Raw genomic sequence first — 13,759 nt, forward strand, 5'->3', positions numbered from 1 at the left:
ATTTTCCGCTTCCTTCTCGCTAACCTCAGATGAACTGTCCTCAAGTTCAAACGCTTTCAGTTCCATTTCAATTAGTTGCTTTTTATGACTTTCAGCCAATTGCTCTAGTTCCAGCTGACTTTGTTCGGACTTAAGACGGTTCTCTTGCTCTTTAAGTCTTAAAGACACTTGATACTGCCTTTCCAGTTCCTAATGGCGTCGTTTTACTAAAGCTAACTCATGCCGTTTCTCACTTGATGACATAGTGCGAACAGTCGACGTATGACGAGTGGAAGCAGATTTATCAGACTTATGTGACTCACATTTTCTACTTTCCTTAGACTTATTAGAGACCTTAGACCTGTTTTCAGATACACGTGCCTCCAAATCTCTTGTTTTGGTGCGATCTTGAGGATGTCTCAGACCTAGTTTGTTGTAAAGATCCCTTGCTCCCTGTAATGCCGGCTGCTAGAAATGACGAAGGTTCAATGCTGATCTTGTAACTCTGAGCTTCATGCATTACTTTATTGTTCATTTCGGTTACTTTCATAAGCCAAAGGTCTTGCTGAGCAATAATTTTTTCAGGGTTTTCCGTTTTTCCCGCTAACCTAATTAATTGCTCATTGATGTCGACAGCTTTTTCCAATGCAATTTTAAATTTGTAAACAGCATTGTCAATTTTTGTGGTGCGACTATTATTCTCAATGTACTCAAGTAATAATGAGTGACCTTTAAGCACCTCATTTTCTAGATTTAGACGGGTTTCAAATAACTTGCGTATCTTACTTTGGAATTTTTCGTCCATGTTTTTCACAAATTGACAATATTCTACGGATGCTCACTTATAGAAAACAATCAATAAAATGAGATACTGTTTTGGTACGTAATTAAATTTGCATTAATCAATCAATATTAGCTTACAAGATGGGGAACTTGACGTCTCAAAGCTCCTGCCTGAAGCCTATTTTTTAAAGCTTTCCGAGCTTTGAAGGGTAAGCGGTTCCGCTTCTTACGTGATTTAAGGATGTTAAGATTAGCGCTATAACGCCTTACGCCCACTTATCGAGTAATTAATGGCCTCGTGCCAAATTTAAGGTCGTTACGGTGAGACAATTAGTGATGAAGGTAGTACTTTATTGTTTTCTGGGAGTCCCTAGCGTTAATCTCAAACTTAAACCTGGCTTCGTAAAGCAAGTATCTTTGACGCGCTTTTGGGACGGAGCAGGAAGTTTTCGGAGAGCGTGATCCAGGGAACTAGCTCCTAGAATGAATACCATATAGTTAAGGGGACCTATGCGACGGCTTTGTTACGCTTAAGTACCAATGGGGTTGGAAAACTAAGGAGGTCGGTAGAACTCCAACAACACACACGGAGTAAACCTGAGGATGAAAGAAATCAACTTAACTCACTTAATATCACCGTACCTGATCACTTAACCAAATTGTCACGCAACGTAGTCAATAATCGGACGGGCAGAAACGGCTTTGATTTACTTCAAGCGAACTGGCTTTCAGTTTCATCAATGGTGGGTGGGGGATCAGGCAAACTGGTTAAGTTCCAACAACACACGCGGAAAAAAACCTGAGGATGAAAAAACTCAACTTAATTTGCCTGATATTTTGCTACCAGACCACTTACCATCAGGTTGGTGTCATGTTACAGCACAGTTTCGCAGAATTCTGGGGACGTTTTGAGGATTGTTTAGCAATTTTTTTTTACCTATTTCACAAAATTTTTTGGAAAAGTTTGGTCAGCAGGTTCGAGTCATAAACCAATCCAAAAAACTAGTTCAGTACCTCTTGTCTATGTTCCCATTTCACGGATTAATATTCCGCTCACATATATCCAAAAAAATTTCGTATCGAGAAAAAATGTCAAGTCAGGTCGTCTATGTACCGATTTTAAGATATTTCAGTTCAACGGAACTGTCCATAAATTTTGGGTATTGAGAAAAATTACCGGGTGCTAGCTTGCGGGAAAATTTCTAGCATTGCATATAAACTTAAAGCACGAATGCAGAGTTTTAAAAGTTTTGGAAACTTCTTACAGTTTTTAAATGGAGATTGGCGTCAACGGGAAAAAAATCGAAAAACTTCGGGTGTCGAGAGAAACACAGCTGCATTTGAACCAAAAGTCAACAATTCGGACACCTTAACAGGCCTCTCTTCCGCCAGTCTGTTCTTTCGTCTGTCTGCTTTGTCGTCTGTCGGCTTACAGACAACTTTCGGCTATTTGGACACTCGACCAACTGGACACTCGGCCAACTGGACAATCGGAAACTGGATAATCGGCAATCGGCCAACTAGACACTCGGCCAACTGGACAATCGGCCAACTAAACACTCGGTCACTCTGTTTCGGTCTTCGGTCCTTTGTGCAAATGCGTAAATAACTGTCCGATAAGTCGTGAATAAATGTGTCGACCGACTTCGTGAAAAATAGACTTCGGTGTCACTCGTTAATAGAACAATCGGTCCCCTGTGGGGCGCCAAAACTTGTGCTCAATCTCTGAAAAACTGTATTAAACAAATTTTATTACCACACATAACAAGAAATAAGCAACTGTAAACGGTTTGCATAATCAAGATCACAAATCAACTTCCGATTGTTTCGTTACAACTCGTTTTGTAAGATCATTTGGCTCAAGCTAGCCACAAGAACCGGTCGGTGTGCTTATTTTATATGCACTGTGCTTATTTTATATGCACTGTGCTTATTTTATATGCATTTATACTCTTGCTTTATATGCAACTAGACTCTACATTTGCATTGCAACAAATAGTACTATATAGTTTTGGAAAGTTTTGACCAACTCGTTGATAAAAAAGCGCCGAATGAGTTGAGGAGTTTAAACAGCCAAAGATGGTCAAATTGGCCACCGCGGTTAAAATATTTCCTTGACTTTTGATAAGTGAAACGATATTTTATGTAGGTATAATTTTTTTTGGTTAAATCTAAAAATTTGATTGTCCAAAGCTGATCTGACTAAAAAACCTAAGCATATTTTTATTTTCCACTTTCTTCATGAGAAAAAGTCTGAAGATTTTCTCTCCATCTTTTTCTTAACTTCATCACTGCAGCTATGTAGAGTAAAAACTGGCATATTTTGAGTCCAGTCACGTACTAACGTATTAATAAGTGGTAAAAACGGCAGATCAATGTAAAATAAATTCCAGAAAAGTTTTCGACATAAAGGTCATCATCAGCCAATCGAAAAGACAAAGCACCTGTAAAACCGGAATGAAATGGATGTGTAGAAATTACAAAAAAAATATAAAAACTAACATTAAAAAGAATATAAAAATAGCATCAGTTAAGACCCGAGTTAGTCATGTGACTAAAACAAATATTAATAATTAATTGACGTATAAATAAGGTCAAATGGCCTCAATTTAATTTGGAATAATTTATTTCACCAAACACGTACTTAAAAAGACAATAAAGTCTGCGTCTATTCAAAACTTGACAAGTTAGCAATTTACATACCCCCATAATTTTTCTAAAAAGGATTAAAGTTGAGCTCACGGCAGCAAAATCTCGTGAACTGGATAAAAAAATTGGCAAAAAGAGTTTTTCTAAATAAGAAAATTGTGCGAATAAAAAATAGTACTGTCGCATTTAATCAAATAGTTATGAGCTGCATTGAGTGACCTGTTAGTTTAGCTTAGCATACAAATATAAAGTTCTAGAGCACAGTAGAATAGCTCAACTAAGTGAACTTTATTATTTTTAAAAAATAATAATCAAGAATTATAATGAAGATATAATCAATTTCGTGGTCTGAATTTGACATCTGTAATAAATTATTTGGATTATAATGGACTACTTATGCCTAGGAACTCCATTATAATCGATTAAACATTATGGGCGCTTGAGGCGGGTGACTGTAGTTCCTACCTGAAACACACTTCTGTCGAGTCGGTCGAAACACAGTCGAACTCAGATATATTCGGTCGAAACATAGCCAATCTGGGTCGATTCGGTCGTAACATAGTTTTATTTAGTAATTTTACGAGGGCGAGTGGGAAGCTTTAGAAGAGGAATATGATGTGTTAGTTGTGTTCGTTGAATGTGATAGAATGATTGGGCACGTGTGCAGATTACAGAGAACTTAATCAATACACGTGCATGGTACTGTGACCTCCATTATTTCTCACTGATAAGAACAGCAGCAGATGGACTGTGAGAAGAAAAAGAACAGAGCAGCCTAGAATAGAAGAGTCAAGAGGTCATAGTCACACTTAACTGTTATATTGCTGTGAAAAGAAGAAGAAGAAGAAGAAGAAGAAGAAGAAGAAGATAATTATGTACAAGTACACCTATAAGAAACAGGACCCGCCCAAAAGTCTAAAGGTAACACCATCATGCACTCTGGCTCCTCTCAACTGCTCTTCAAATTCACATGAAGAGAAGGAAAAGCAGGAAGCTTTAAAAATTCATTCCCCCACCCACTCATGTTCTTCCTACGCTACCATTAAATGGTTGAATATCTGTTGGGGATTTGGGACATTTAAAAGATGGCATAAGGACAATTCGTAGCAAGCGACAGTTCCTTCACAATCATAAAAACGCGATAATTCATCGCAAACCCAGTTGATCAGGATTCATTGCTTTGTAGTTTCTGCGAACCATTGCATATCAAGTCCCATGCCAGCTAAGGCAATGGCCGTTTGGTTGCTGAGTATTGCTACATCAAATTATTTCAAATAATTTTTCTATTTGTTATGCTTCATTGTTCTGCGGCAAATTCTTGCTTTTTAAAATGCTTCGCTTGCGACGAGTTGTCGCCTCACGGTAAAAGAGTCCTGAGCTCTTACCAAAAAAAAGGTCCTATGTAGGTTCGGGGGATCTTTAGACTTTTTCGCCAAACTCAGATTTCGATTGGGGGGCTCTTTTTCCTTTTACCCCCACCTCACGCGAGCTTCAATATATATATATATATATATATATATAATATATATATATTATATATATATATATATATATATAATATATATATATATGTGTAACGAGTGGTTTTACGAGGTTGAGTATGAAGATTAAAAATGTTTGTCATGGCTTTTTTCGTCTGTATGTAAATTTTCATTACAATCGGACAATGTGGTCAACAAGTTTACATGTAGGAGTTTGCAGGTGGGGGGAGGAAAAAGAGCCCGATTGGGTTTTAGCTCGAGAAAAGCATTCAGTATAGTGAAAGTTAATGAGTAGTACGTAACTTGGTTTTCACTAAACATACGAGAAGTAGAAAAAAACTCAAACTATTTTGAATCTTGAAAAAATAGCCTCTTTTCCACGTTTCAAATCCCTTGAAAAATTACAATTTGAAACTGTTCAAAAATTGCTCACACGGTTTTTTGCATGAGGAAATGATGTAAAAAATTGTTTACTTGTTCCGCTGACACGTTTTAGGGTCTCTAGTAGCATAAAAAATCAATTTAGAAAGAATTTGTTAAATTGAGTTTTAGAAAAAGTCAAGAGGAGACTGCAAAAGAGCCGAAGGAATTAGTCCTTATCTGGCGAAAATTAAAAAACTACCGATATGGTGGACCCCTTCAAATACAAAAAAGGAAGCTAGTTTTTTGTAATTGAAGATAGGATACAAGAGATGATTTGAACCGGGCATGCAAAACTTAGACCCCTCGGACCCCCCTGCCCCAAGTGATAACGGTTTCCGGAAGAAGAAATAGCCCTGTTCGAACTTGGTAACTAGCAAATGTAATTGGACCAAAAATTAGTATGGTACAGACCTAGTTGAGGGAAGATTAAGTTTGGAACCCCAGACTCCCTGGATCCCTAATTCTGGTGTTATGCCCTAAGCAAATAGTCCCCACCCCGACTTCCGTAAGACATTTCTCAGTTCCCGTTAATCTCAGGGAGCCAAAACATCGGTATTTAAGTAGGCAGTGACAAGGGCCTTCATCGAACTTGGTAACTAGCAAATGCAATTGGACCAAAAATTAGTATGGTACAGACCTAGTTGAGGGAAGATTAAGTTTGGAACCCCAGACTCCCTGGACCCCTAATTCTGGTGTTATGCCCTAAGCAAATAGTCCCCACCCCGACTTCCGTAAGACATTTCTCAGTTCCCGTTAATCTCAAGGAGCCAAAACATCGGTATTTAAGTAGGCAGTGACAAGGGCCTTCATCGAACTTGGTAACTAGCAAATGTAATTGGACCAAAAATTAGTATGGTACAGACCTAGTTGAGGGAAGATTAAGTTTGGAACCCCAGACTCCCTGGACCCCTAATTCTGGTGTTATGCCCTAAGCAAATAGTCCCCACCCCGACTTCCGTAAGACATTTCTCAGTTCCCGTTAATCTCAGGGAGCCAAAACATCGGTATTTAAGTAGGCAGTGACAAGGGCCTTCATCGAACTTGGTAACTAGCAAATGTAATTGGACCAAAAATTAGTATGGTACAGACCTAGTTGAGGGACGATTGAGTTTGGAACCCCAGACTCCCTGGACCCCTAATTCTAGTGTTATGCCCTAAGCAAATAGTCCCCACCCCGACTTCCGTAAGACATTTCTCAGTTCCCGTTAATCTCAGGGAGCCAAAACATCCGTATTTAAGTAGGCAGTGACAAGGGCCTTCATGTTTTAAAATTTCAGCCAAAAGCGGCAGGTGGACCGGAAGTTATAAGCACTTGGAACAAACACCCCTTAGACCGGAAATAGGCAGTTTATGCAAAATAATGAGCGACGGCATATTGGTTATATGGCAGTAATAGACACCAGACGCCAACACTGAGAAAGGTCTCCTTGTGAGTAAAAGCCTCCGGCGACTACTTCTGGTGTTAATAGCCTTTTACCGGAAAAAAGGATATTGGACCTTAGATATGTGATAATTTCGGAAATTATTAATGGGACATGGGTGAAACTGCAAATTTAGGACCCCGTTGGGATTCTGAAAATACGGACGACTGATAGCGGGTGACCCGGGAGATCTTTAATTGTCCTTTGGGTGTTTAGGACCGAAACTTCATAGAGAAATTTTGAGGGATTACCACAGGAAAGTGGCGTGTCCCCAGCCCCAACCCTTTGAAAATGAAAATCGATCAACTTTGTAAAATCTTTGAGGGAATTTAACTGTTGGGAACTGAAGCAGAGGTTGAAAGAGACATAGTTTTTACCCTGTAACATCCAAGTAGTGAAACTAAATGTAGTGGACTTTGCAAACATTGGGTTCAGCTTAGCTTGTCTAATGAGCTATTAAAAAAATCAATTAAACCAAAGAAAAAGCGTCTCAAGGGAAATCAAGGAATATACCATAGGAAATAGTTTTCATTAAAATATGTATGCAGGGGTTTTTTACTTAGCTCCCCGGAGGCGACTCTTTGGCACATTTAACACCTAATTAATGAGTTCCGTTCCCCTAATAAATAGATGATCGGGATTGAAATAGAGTATGAATGGGAATTTTAGATGCTTGGTATGAATTAGCGTCTCAAGGTCTTCCACTACCACCGTGAGGTCGGATCGTTAACGGTATGAATAAATAAAGTGCTTGGGAAGTTAGTGAACTAAACATAGCATGGATTAGAGGTGAAATTAAACTATTTGAAATTAAGATACTTGTACATTTTAGTCAGAAATATCTTTACAGAACTTGGATTTTAGGACTAGTGTCGACAGAGGAAGAATTTATATAAGACCTTGCGAAAGGGGTACCAAAGTAAATGTCAAGACTTGTAGGGATGACCATAGCTCTACAACAAAAAACTCTATTTATAATTCAAAAAGACATGGCGGAAAAGTTACGGACAGCCTGTCATTGGGCAGAACAGTTGGTACTGAGTTATAGTTTAGTTGGTTCTCGTAGTTAGAAAACAGGATCTGAGAAAGTTGGAGGAAAAAAGCCCAGCTGTGTGACTTAGTGTCTCAGCGAGTGATTTAGCGAGTTAGTGAATTGGGCTGACCCGGGGTTAGATTCCGGTTACTTGCAAATGGCATAGTTCCGAAGGGAGAAATTGTTGAATAGTTTAGTCGATTGAATCCAAATTCAGTACCGGGATGAATTAATTGCGTCAACGAGTTGCGCTGCAAGAGTTGAGAATCGTTGGCGAGTTTTGAATCAATCGAGTCAAGTGAAGTCCGACGAGTGAGTTAACCAAGCGATTGAACGGAACGAAACCCGGGCTTTGTTATTGAAGAAGTCAAATTGCTTAGCTCATTAAGGGCTCTCTAATTTGTTTTTTTTTCTCTTTGCGGTTGAAGAAGAATTTATTTAATGAATTGCTGAACTAGCTAGAAACGCAAAAGGAGAGCCGAATATAGCATGAACCACGGATAAAATTGCGTTATCCTCGATCGGCCGATTTAGTCTGACCATTGACAGAACCCTTTCGAGATTGTAGAACACAACACCTAGTTTTAGTGTCCCCCACTATTACAAAGTGAAACTCTTCATCCCCTATCCACACTGGGGGTTTACATTTTGGGCGGGCTTTAATTTACTGGGTGCTATAATGGAAAAGACCTAAATTATTTAAAGTTTGTTGGGTTATGGTCTTTTTTGGTGCAGCAGTCGGCTCTTTTCAAGTTTCTCACCCTTCGTAAAGTTAAAGAAACAAGCTGTTCAAAAATCGATCAAACGGCATTTTACATCATTAAATGTTGTAAAATTTTTTGGCGTGATCACTGTGACACTTTTTAATGCAGTTTGTAATTTTAAATCATTTTAAATAGACTTTCATTTATTGATTTTCGGAAAAAATTAAGGGGAAAACTAGAACAGAGCTCTGGACTCCACTGAAAAAATCAAGGACCAGTGATTGATTGTTTAAGAAGCAGAGAATCGGTGTTGTAATAATTATCAAAGTTACACCAGTTTGAAAAAAAATCAACAAAAAAAATAATTCCTACCTTGTTCCAATAAAAAAAAACAATTAGCGTTCAATGGTAAGTACATAATGAAAGTAAACTTCAATAGATATCTAAACAATTTCAGTTTTCAGACTCAAACGTATTGAACACTGAATGAAAAGATGTCTACGTAAATCTACTTTGTTCTCAATTAGGCGTCTCGTTTGTTGAGTCACAGCAGTGACAGTCTGAATTTGATAAACAGACGGCAGAACAACCACCCCTCCTCTGCACTGGTTCCCTCTGGCTACCCTAAACTAGCCCCCCGGACACCTGTCGATGCTTCTCAGGGTGGGGGCACTAACAGTGGTGGCAGTGGCAGTAAGGGGTTCCTGACCTCCCATGCCAACAATCTGTGGGGGTCCATTGGGACAGTTGTGCCTACTGATACTAATAGAATAAAGGGAAGCGGTGGGGGCAATGGTCTGGTGCAACATAGCAATGACTCATCCACCGAGTGTGGCTGTTACGTCTGTGCCAGGAGGAGACTCAACGGTACATGTAAATTAAGAGAGCGTATGGGACTACCTCTCCCCCTACTTTGAGCATCAATTTTATGCTTCAACGACTAGTTTTACAAGGATAAGTATGAACAATAAATCTGTATGTCATGGCTTATATTCAAAAAAAGAAATTTGATGGGAAAAATGAAAAAAGCGAGATGGAGGTGGTAATCATTGATCAAATCATTCAAGCTCAAACTGAATTGAGTTTTCGAAATGGTCTACCCCCTCCCCCTGAGCTTGAAAAGATATGATAATAACGAATACGAACAAATGAGTATGATACTGTTTAGTCAATGCAACATTTTAAACTGTTCCTAAAACAGACGTTTCTCTTGTAATATTTCAAGTTGATTTCTTTCCAGTTTCCCATCCTATGGTAACACAATATAAAGCACCAAAAGAGTTCTATCTAGCTCAAACTGGTTCCTGTTAAGTTTTTTAAAAAGCAACTAGGGTAGCCAGTTGCTGTGAAAGCAACACAGAATGTTCCGACAACCCATATTTCAGCAATACAAATGAAACAAAATTGAAAAGTATTTGTGAAGAAACATTAGTTACCTTGAGAAAAATGAGTCTGAAAAAGATAAAATTTCTACCACGTTTTCTCAAGACAGTTTTTCATAAATTTGTTTCATTGCATGATGTAATGATTATTTTTCCACCACTTTTTCCTAGGCAATGTTTCACTTCAAAAAGACGGTTCAACAGCTTCGCATCACATTACAGACAGAAAAAGAATTTCTGCAGACGAGTTTCAAAGAGACAAAAACTGAACAGCGTCGCAAAAAGAATTTTTTTCGCTTTTGATTTCTTTAAAGTACGCTTTTGATATTCATAGTCAAAATGCTATCTGAAGTTCAATGTGAAGATAATTTTCCCATAACTATGCTGCAATTGGGAAAAAACGTAAGATTAATTGAAATTATTTCGGCAATTAGTTCGACTGAATTGGGCGACTTTTTCGATATGTCCTTAACAAAAAAAACTATTTAGCATAAGGACACATTTATTCAGTATGATCTTACTTTCAGGGATCATTTCTTGAGTGAGCATCTTAGCCTCTCGAGGCAAGCATGACGACCTTCGTCAGTCCGATGATAACTGGTTGTGTCTCCTTATAGCATGAGAGTGGCAGAGAATATTTACCTCTGCAGACGATGATTGCTTCCACAGTTGTGGGAGTTGGAAGTCCACTTTCTGAGGACTAGTTTAATCAACCAAGGCTGCTTTTCACTGTACATTTGATATGCAATTTTGCAATGAGCTGAAGGGAGTGGGCTACCAGTTGTGGGTATTGCATACCAAAATCTGCATCTGATCTGATGTGTTTGTTGTATTTAATAAAATGGTTGTTGTTTAGGGATGGTGAGCAAGGTGTTTGGCTCTGCCACCAATCTCAGCATCATTCTGCAGAAACAACAACAACAACATCACGCCACTCAACCATCATCATCAACAACAACAGCAACAGGACCAGTGTGTGAAGTGCCCTCCAGATCCACCAGGGCACTCCTGGACCACTACTACTCCTCCATTGGAAACAAAGGTATCCGCAGATATCTATATTATATATCTATAAGATCTTGGTATAAAGTATGCCATTGAATGGACTTCAACATTTTCAAGCACTCGGAGAAGCCTTCTAAATAGTTCAACAGCAAAAAAAGACACATTGGAGGCAAATTGAAGTACATCTCAAATCATTGATAAACATTTCTTTATGAATGAGAAGTAGTGTTTTCAAGAAAAAAAACATCTGGCACTTGAGTTCAAATGTGTTCTGCAGGGATCCAGATTGCGCAGCCCGTTCTCAAATCCACCGCAGCTGGATCCTCCTCTTCCTGTCTGGGGGGTCAACTGGGACTGATGACAACAACAACAACAACAACAGGGAGAGGAGTGGGAAGCAGTCGGGCTAGTAAGGAGGCGGCGGCCACTCTGAGTGCATGTAGTAAGTTTGCAGGCAGCTGTCCCCTCCTCGCCTGTCCGGGACACCAACTCACCAGAATAGGTCAGCTGCTACATGTATACTTATATCTCATCTGATGCATTTTGAGGCTACACGATGACACTCTTGTTTCAAAACTTCACTGGCTGAATGTTGTGAATGGTTTGACTTCAAACACTTTTCTGTTAAAGTTTGACATGTCTCTTATCCTACAAGCAACAAACAAAAAATTACTATAAACCTATCCCATTTACTCTGACTCATTGTATTGTACTCTAATTGCAGGCAAAATATCAAAATTTGTGTGTTTCAGTGAGCGACAGATCGAACAAAAGACGAAGTGGGGCCAAAAGAGGGAGTGAAATCAGTGGGAGTCAGGGGAAGAGATCCAAGCGGGGGTCTACGAGACTGAGTCCGAATAGCAGACGGTGGAGCAGACTGGTGGGGGAGGGGAGGGGGAAGGGGAGGGGGAACAGACAGAATAGGAACAGGAGACAGCAGCAGCAGCAGCACTCGACGAGGTCCCCCCTCACTTCCGGCACCTACTCAGACACCACGGGGACTACAGTCTCCATGAGTACCACTAGCAACAACACTCTGAGTAGTACTATGAGCACCCTCAGCACAGGCAGCACCACAAGCGCCACTCTGCCCAGGTAAACTCACCAACACATCAGTGATGTGCGCAAGATTTCTTGACGAAGAGGGAGCGTTTCTCAGGAAAAAATCTGCAAATAACATAGTTTAGACCAGAAAACTGCGTTGCTTGATTTGGCACCAAGGGCGCTCTCAGAAAAGTCTGATGAAAAACTATATTTTAGGCATATTTGACATTTAGTAATATTAGCAAATTAGACAGTTTTTTAAGAAGTTTTTGGTCCCCAAAATACAGCTAAAAAATTCCAAAAGCTAATTTTACTAGCTGAACGCTAAATACTTAGGGCTTAAAATTTTGCATAATTAAGCTGTTGTATGACTGATCGCTTGCTTTATTCTATCAAAATAAGACGAAAAAAATTTTTTAACCAATTTATCTCAACACTAGAGAAATTTTTTGGGAATTTTTAAATATCTTTTGAATCACGACTGAAAGGGCTTTAATATGATATATAAATCAACCCTGTCCAATGATTATTTGTCGTACCTGATTTTGTGAGGAAAACAAAAAGAAAAAAAGTTAAACAGAACCGAATACAGTTCCTCCTCATTTTCAATGGTTAGAACGAAAACGAGAACTAATAACAAGTAAAATAAATGTGAAAATAAACTAGAAGTATATTTATCTGTATTTTTTGCTCGATACGCTTGCCAGAAAAAGCAAAACAATTAAACCGGTTTTTTCAACACTAAAGAATTCTTTTTAAAAGTTTTCAAATTGGTTTATTTATGATTGAAAGGGCTTTAATATGATATATTACTCGACGCATTCTGATGATTTTTATGGCACCTAATTAAGCGTTAAAAAAGAAAAAACTAAATCACATCCTAAGACAAAGTTTATGACCACTTAAATGTTCTGGCTAATAAAGTATTTTTTTTGCTGCGCGGTTAGCGCAGATAGTTTCGACTTTGTTTAACTTTTATAAAAAATCAGAAAAATATTTCTTTACAGATCCAAAACACTTTTAAATAGTCTTTATTGATTGTTTTGTTGCTGCTTTTCATCATTCATGAAAAATCAGAAGTCACAATTATTCGCCTCAGTAACAGGTACCTGCAGCATAAGGTGGGCCTCTAGCGAAGCTGTATGGTGTGTGGTTTTGTTGAGAAACTTAAGTTTCTCTCAAAAACTGATCAATCGAAAAACAAGTTACGGGGATTTTCCCTACAAAAAGGCCTACGCCCTAAGTTTTGTAGACAAAAAGTTAAGACTTCAAGGAAGCCTTTTTTGTCAATTTCTAGTTAGTTTTGAAAGTTTTTGACAATTGAAATTACAATCTCAACTATGGCCTTCAGTTTTTTATTTTAAATATAGGTAGGTGATGGGGATCTTACGTGGTGCTACGCCCTAATTCTTTCTTTTTTGACTTATATCGAAGATCGGATCAAGGATAAATCGAAAGCAATACTTGTGAGAACTTTTTCATTATTAAGCGGGCGAGTCAAGTTAATGCATAAACAATTCATAATGCGGATGTCGTGCAATAGCAGAAAAAAGTTCAATCATAAAAAAAATGTTCATTTTTTTGAATTCTTTTCGAAGAACGAAGAATTTGTTTGCGATTTAACTATTGTATGCTATTGCACGACATCCGCAATATATAATTGTTTTTCCAATCACTCTAAAAAAAAGAAAAAAATTAACTATGGATGCTAGTCTCTTTTTAAATTTTTTCTTTTCAGCCAATTTTGACAGCCCTACTGGTTATGATTTGAGTTCAAACAATTTAAAAAGTTGCCTCAGTGTCAAGAAGAACTGGTCTGATTCGTTCCTATTTTCAAACAAAATAAAAACTGATC

At 38.4% G+C, this 13,759-nt stretch overlaps 1 protein-coding gene and 1 non-coding gene across 2 annotated transcripts in view; both read left to right on the forward strand.

The window, feature by feature from the left end:
• LOC134848570 (alpha-catulin-like) overlaps window positions 1-13,759 on the forward strand; it is a 619,753-nt gene that overhangs the window by 88,370 nt on the left and 517,624 nt on the right. The window lies entirely within an intron of this gene.
• LOC134849792 (small nucleolar RNA U3) lies at window positions 10,367-10,557 on the forward strand. The gene has a single exon (XR_010163781.1). It is a non-coding gene; the product is annotated as a small nucleolar RNA U3 (small nucleolar RNA).

This window comes from Symsagittifera roscoffensis, chromosome 6, assembly GCF_963678635.1.
Source record: "Symsagittifera roscoffensis chromosome 6, txSymRosc1.1, whole genome shotgun sequence".
Taxonomy (NCBI): Eukaryota; Metazoa; Xenacoelomorpha; order Acoela; family Convolutidae; genus Symsagittifera; species Symsagittifera roscoffensis.